Source organism: Thunnus albacares, chromosome 13 (genome assembly GCF_914725855.1).
Source record: "Thunnus albacares chromosome 13, fThuAlb1.1, whole genome shotgun sequence".
Taxonomy (NCBI): domain Eukaryota; kingdom Metazoa; phylum Chordata; class Actinopteri; order Scombriformes; family Scombridae; genus Thunnus; species Thunnus albacares.
The window spans coordinates 213,727-213,988 of NC_058118.1; positions in this window are offsets into that span (position 1 = coordinate 213,727).

Here is a 262-nt window from a genome sequence, read left to right on the forward strand (position 1 = left end):
CTGGAATGTAGCAAATAAAATACTGAAAGGAAACATTTTTATAAGAAATTGTCAGACCCAGGAGTTTTGTCATTTTCTAGTAAGTCTTTATTTGGCCAAAATGAGAACCACCATCTGATCACAAAAGCAATTTTACAGTTTCTGCATGATTCAGGGTTACATATGAAAACATGAAGTATGATTATGTCAGTTAAATTTAGTCCTGCGGAGGGCAGTGACACGCCTAGTAGCGTCCACACTGCCAAAATCCTACAAGAAGAAG